The following is a 7,500-nucleotide window of genomic DNA, read 5'->3' on the forward strand; positions in this document are numbered from 1 at the left end:
GTGGTGGTGATAACATGTTAGTGGTGGTGATAACATGTTAGTGGTGGTGATAACATGTTAGTGGTGGTGATAACATGTTAGTGGTGGTGATAACATGTTAGTGGAAAAATATTGAAGACTAACATGACTGAGAGAGAGACAACACTAACATGACTGAGAGAGACACAACACTAACATGACTGAGAGAGACACAACACTAACATGACTGAGAGAGACAACACTAACATGACTGAGAGAGACAACACTAACATGACTGAGAGAGACACAACACTAACATGACTGAGAGAGACAACACTAACATGACTGAGAGAGACACAACACTAACATGACTGAGAGAGACAACACTAACATGACTGAGAGAGACAACACTAACATGACTGAGAGAGACAACACTAACATGACTGAGAGAGACACAACACTAACATGACTGAGAGAGACAACACTAACATGACTGAGAGAGACAACACTAACATGACTGAGAGAGACAACACTAACATGACTGAGAGAGACACAACACTAACATGACTGAGAGACACAACACTAACATGACTGAGAGAGACACAACACTAACATGACTGAGAGAGACAACACTAACATGACTGAGAGAGACACACCACTAACATGACTGAGAGACACAACACTAACATGACTGAGAGAGACACAACACTAACATGATTGAGAGAGACACACCACTAACATGACTGAGAGAGACACAACACTAACATGATTGAGAGAGACACACCACTAACATGACTGAGAGACACAACACTAACATGACTGAGAGAGACACAACACTAACATGACTGAGAGAGACACACCACTAACATGACTGAGAGAGACACACCACTAACATGACTGAGAGACACAACACTAACATGACTGAGAGAGACACAACACTAACATGACTGAGAGAGACACAACACTAACATGACTGAGAGAGACACAACACTAACATGACTAAGAGAGAGACACACCACTAACATGACTGAGAGAGACACACCACTAACATGACTGAGAGAGACACAACACTAACATGACTGAGAGAGACACAACACTAACATGACTGAGAGACACAACACTAACATGATTGAGAGAGACACACCACTAACATGACTGAGAGAGACACACCACTAACATGACTGAGAGAGACACACCACTAACATGACTGAGAGACACAACACTAACATGACTGAGAGAGACACACCACTAACATGACTGAGAGACACAACACTAACATGACTGAGAGAGACACAACACTAACATGACTGAGAGAGACACACCACTAACATGACTGAGAGAGACAACACTAACATGACTGAGAGAGACACACCACTAACATGACTGAGAGAGACACACCACTAACATGACTGAGAGACACAACACTAACATGATTGAGAGAGACACACCACTAACATGACTGAGAGAGACAACACTAACATGATTGAGAGAGACACACCACTAACATGACTGAGAGACACAACACTAACATGACTGAGAGAGACACAACACTAACATGACTGAGAGAGACACACCACTAACATGACTGAGAGACACAACACTAACATGACTGAGAGAGACACAACACTAACATGACTGAGAGAGACAACACTAACATGACTGAGAGAGACACAACACTAACATGACTGAGAGAGACACAACACTAACATGACTGAGAGAGACACAACACTAACATGACTGAGAGAGACACAACACTAACATGACTGAGAGAGACACAACACTAACATGACTGAGAGAGACACAACACTAACATGACTGAGAGAGACACAACACTAACATGACTGAGAGAGACACAACACTAACATGACTGAGAGAGACACAACACTAACATGACTGAGAGAGACACAACACTAACATGGCTGAGAGAGACACAACACTAACATGGCTGAGAGAGACACAACACTAACATGACTGAGAGAGACACAACACTAACATGACTGAGAGAGACACAACACTAACATGACTGAGAGAGACATAAGACTAACATGGCTGAGAGAGACACAACACTAACATGACTGAGAGAGACACAACACTAACATGGCTGAGAGAGACACAACACTAACATGACTGAGAGAGACACAACACAAACATGACTGAGAGAGACACAACACTAACATGGCTGAGAGAGACACAACACTAACATGACTGAGAGAGACACAACACTAACATGACTGAGAGAGACACAACACTAACATGACTGAGAGAGACACAAGACTAACATGACTGAGAGAGACACAACACTAACATGACTGAGAGAGAGACAACACTAACATGACTGAGAGAGACACAACACTAACATGACTGAGAGAGACACAACACTAACATGACTGAGAGAGACACAACACTAACATGGCTGAGAGAGACACAACACAAACATGACTGAGAGAGACACAACACTAACATGGCTGAGAGAGACACAACACTAACATGACTGAGAGAGACACAACACTAACATGACTGAGAGAGACACAACACTAACATGACTGAGAGAGACACAAGACTAACATGACTGAGAGAGACACAACACTAACATGGCTGAGAGAGACACAACACTAACATGACTGAGAGAGACACAACACTAACATGACTGAGAGAGACACAACACTAACATGGCTGAGAGAGACACAACACTAACATGACTGAGAGAGACACAACACTAACATGGCTGAGAGAGACACAACACTAACATGACTGAGAGAGACACAACACTAACATGACTGAGAGAGACACAACACTAACATGACTGAGAGAGACACAACACTAACATGACTGAGAGAGGCACAACACTAACATGACTGAGAGAGACACAGCACTAACATGACTGAGAGCCTAACACTAACATGACTGAGAGAGACACAACACTAACATGACTGAGAGAGAGACAACACTCAACATGACTGAGAGAGGCACAACACTACATGACTGGGAGAGACACAACACTAACATGACTGAGAGAGACACAACATAACATGACTGAGAGAGAGACAACACTAACACTGACTGAGAGAGGCACAACACTAACATGACTGAGAGACACAACACTAACATGACTGAGAGCAGCAACACTAACATGACTGAGAGAAACACAACACTAACATGACTGAGAGAGAGACAACACTAACATGACTGAGAGACACAACACTAACATGACTGAGAGAGACACAACACTAACATGACTGAGAGAGACACAACACTAACATGACTGAGAGAGACACAACACTAACATGACTGAGAGAGACACACTAACATGACTGAGAGAGACAACAACACTAACATGACTGAGAGAGACACAACACTAACATGACTGAGAGAGACACAACACTAACATGACTGAGAGACACAACACTAACATGACTGAGAGACACAACACTAACATGACTAGAGAGACACAACACTAACATGACTGAGAGAGAGAACAACATAACATGACTGAGAGAGACACAACACTAACAGTGACTGAGAGAAGACAACACTAACATGACTGAGAGAGACAACACTAACATGACTAGAGAGGCACAACAACATGACTGAGAGAGACACAACACTAACATGACTGAGAGAACCACAACACTTAACATGACTGAGAGAGGCACAACACTAACATGACTGAGGAGAGCAACACTAACATGACTGAGAGAGGCACAACACTAACATGACTGAGAGAGACACAACACTAACATGACTGAGAGAGGCACAACACTAACATGACTGAGAGAGACACAGCACTAACATGACTGAGAGAGACACAACACTAACATGACTGAGAGAGAGACAACACTAACATGACTGAGAGAGAGACAACACTAACATGACTGAGAGAGACACAGCACTAACATGACTGAGAGAGGCACAACACTAACATGACTGAGAGAGACACAACACTAACATGACTGAGAGAGGCACAACACTAACATGACTGAGAGAGACACAACACTAACATGACTGAGAGAGGCACAACACTAACATGACTGAGAGAGACACAACACTAACATGACTGAGAGAGGCACAACACTAACATGACTGAGAGAGACACAGCACTAACATGACTGAGAGAGACACAACACTAACATGACTGAGAGAGGCACAACACTAACATGACTGAGAGAGGCACAACACTAACATGACTGAGAGAGACACAAGACTAACATGACTGAGAGAGACACAAGACTAACATGACTGAGAGAGACACAACACTAACATGACTGAGAGACACAAGACTAACATGACTGAGAGAGACTCAAGACTAACATGACTGAGAGACCAAGACTAACATGACTGAGAGAGACACAAGACTAACATGACTAGAGAGACACAAGACTAACATGACTGAGAGAGACACAACACTCTGAGAGAGGCACAACACTAACATGACTGAGAGAGACACAAGACTAACATGACTGAGAGAGACACAAGACTAACATGACTGAGAGAGACACAACACTAACATGACTGAGAGAGACACAAGACTAACATGACTGAGAGAGACACAAGACTAACATGACTGAGAGAGACACAAGACTAACATGACTGAGAGAGACACAAGACTAACATGACTGAGAGAGACACAAGACTAACATGACTGAGAGAGACACAACACTAACATGACTGAGAGAGACACAAGACTAACGTGACTGAGACAGAAGACTAACATGACAGAGAGACTAAGACTAACATGACTGAGAGAGACACAACACTAACATGACTGAGAGAGACACAAGACTAACGTGACTGAGAGAGACACAAGACTAACATGACTTAGAGAGACACAAGACTAACATGACTGAGAGAGACACAACACTAACATGACTGAGAGAAACGCAACACTAACATGACTGAGAGAAACGCAACACTAACATGACTGAGAGAGACACAACACTAACATGACTGAGAGAGACACAACACTAACATGACTGAGAGAGACACAACACTAACATGACTGAGAGAGACACAACACTAACATGACTAAGAGAGAGACACAAGACTAACATGACTGAGAGAGACACAACACTAACATGACTGAGAGAGACACAACACTAACATGACTGAGAGAGACACAACACTAGCATGACTGAGAGACACAAGCACTAACATGACTGAGGGGAGAAACACAACACTAACATGACTGAGGAGACACCAACACTAACATGACTGAAGAGACACAACACTAACATGACTGAGGGAGAAACGCAACACTAACATGACTGGGGGACACAACACTAACATGACTGAGAGACACAACACTAACATGACTAGAGAGACACAAGACTAACATGACTGAGAGAGACACAACACTAACATGACTGAGAGAGAACAACACTAACATGACTGAGAGACACAAGACTAACATGACTGAGAGAGACACACCACTAACATGACTGAGAGAGACACAACACTAACATGACTGAGAGAGACACAACACTACATGACTGAGAGAGACACACCACTAACATGACTGAGAGACACAACACTAACATGACTGAGAGAGAGACAACATAACATGACAGAGAGACACAACACTAACATGACTGAGAGAGACACAACACTAACATGACTGAGAGAGACACAACACTAACATGACTAAGAGAGACTAACACTAACATGACTGAGAGAGAGACAACACTAACATGACTGAGAGACAACACTAACATGACTGAGAGAGACACAACACTAACACTATGAAGAGAGACAACACTAACATGACTGAGAGAGACACAACACTAACATGACTGAGAGAGACACAACACTAACATGACTGAGAGACACAACACTAACATGACTGAGAGAGACACAACACTAACATGACTGAGAGAGACACAACATAACATGACTGAGAGAGACACAACACTAACATGACTGAGAGACACAACACTAACATGACTGAGAGAGACACAACACTAACATGACTGAGAGAGCACAACACTAACATGACTGAGAGAGACACAACACTAACATGACTGAGAGACACAACACTAACATGACTGAGAGACACAACACTAACATGACTGAGAGACACAACACTAACATGACTGAGAGAGACACAACACTAACATGACTGAGAGAGAGCAACACTAACATGACAGAGAGACGCAACACTAACATGACTGAGAGAAACGCAACACTAACATGACTGAGAGAGACACAACTAACATGAACTGAGAGATAACTCTGAGAGAGACACAACACTAACATGACTGAGAGAGACACAACACTAACATGACTGAGAGAGACACAACACTAACATGACTGAGAGAGACACAACACTAACATGACTGAGAGAGAGACAACACTAACATGACTGAGAGAGACGCAACACTAACATGACTGAGAGAAACGCAACACTAACATGACTGAGAGAGACACAACACTAACATGACTGAGAGAGAAACAACACTAACATGACTGAGAGAGACACAACACTAACATGACTGAGAGAGAGACAACACTAACATGACTGAGAGAGAGACAACACTAACATGACTGAGAGAGAGACAACACTAACATGACTGAGAGAGACACAACACTAACATGACTGAGAGAGAGACAACACTAACATGACTGAGAGACGCAACACTAACATGACTGAGAGAGACACAACACTAACATGACTGAGAGAGACACAACACTAACATGACTGAGAGAAACGCAACACTAACATGACTGAGAGAGAGACAACACTAACATGACTGAGAGAGACACAACACTAACATGACTGAGAGAGAGACAACACTAACATGACTGAGAGAGACCCAACACTAACATGACTGAGAGAGACACAACACTAACATGACTGAGAGAGACACAACACTAACATGACTGAGAGAAACACAACACTAACATGACTGAGAGAGACACAACACTAACATGACTGAGGGAGACACAACACTAACATGACTGAGAGAGACCCAACACTAACATGACTGAGAGAGAGACAACACTAACATGACTGAGAGAGACACAACACTAACATGACTGAGAGAGAGACAACACTAACATGACAGAGAGAGACACAACACTAACATGACAGAGAGAGACACAACACTAACATTACTGAGAGAGACACAACACTAACATGACTGAGAGAGACAACACTAACATGACAGAGAGAGACACAACACTAACATGACAGAGAGAGACACAACACTAACATGACAGAGAGAGACACAACACTAACATTACTGAGAGAGACACAACACTAACATGACTGAGAGAGACAACACTAACATGACAGAGAGAGACACAACACTAACATTACTGAGAGAGACACAACACTAACATGACTGAGAGAGACAACACTAACATGACAGAGAGAGACACAACACTAACATTACTGAGAGAGACACAACACTAACATGACTGAGAGAGACACAACACTAACATGACTGAGAGAGACAACACTAACATGACAGAGAGAGACACAACACTAACATTACTGAGAGAGACACAACACTAACATGACTGAGAGAGACACAACACTAACATGAC

The 7,500-nt window shown here is 42.7% G+C and overlaps 1 protein-coding gene across 6 annotated transcripts in view; it reads right to left on the minus strand.

Moving 5' to 3' along the window:
- Positions 1–7,500, minus strand: part of LOC128703777 (calpain-9-like) — a 169,786-nt gene that overhangs the window by 36,188 nt on the left and 126,098 nt on the right. The gene's annotated exons all lie outside the window — the stretch shown is intronic.

This window comes from Cherax quadricarinatus, unplaced genomic scaffold (genome assembly GCF_038502225.1).
Source record: "Cherax quadricarinatus isolate ZL_2023a unplaced genomic scaffold, ASM3850222v1 Contig380, whole genome shotgun sequence".
In the NCBI taxonomy this organism is placed as follows: Eukaryota; Metazoa; Arthropoda; class Malacostraca; order Decapoda; family Parastacidae; genus Cherax; species Cherax quadricarinatus.